Source organism: Pteropus vampyrus, unplaced genomic scaffold (assembly GCF_000151845.1).
Source record: "Pteropus vampyrus isolate Shadow unplaced genomic scaffold, Pvam_2.0 Scaffold334, whole genome shotgun sequence".
Classification (NCBI taxonomy): Eukaryota; Metazoa; Chordata; class Mammalia; order Chiroptera; family Pteropodidae; genus Pteropus; species Pteropus vampyrus.
This window is the reverse complement of record NW_011889115.1, coordinates 749814-750190: the sequence shown is the minus strand read 5'-3', so window position 1 is coordinate 750190 and position 377 is coordinate 749814.

Here is a 377-nt window from a genome sequence, read left to right as displayed (position 1 = left end):
AATTTCTTCAATGTCTTATAGTTTTCAGAGTACAGGTCTTTCACCTCCTTGGTTAAGTTTATTCTTAGGTATTTTATTCTTTTTGATGCAATTGTAAATGGGATTGTTTTCTTCATTTCTCCTTCTGATTGTTCCTTATTAGTGAATATGAATGTGACAGATTCCTATATACTAATTTTGTATCCTGCTACTTTACTGAATTCTTTTATTAATTCTATTAAATTTTTGGTGAATTCTTTAGGGTTTTCTATATATAGTATCATGTCATGTGCAAATAGTGATGGTGTTACTTCTTCCTTTCCTATTTGGATACCTTTTATTTTTTTTTCTTGTCTGATTGCTGTGGCTAGGACTTTCAATAGTTTGTTGAATAATGG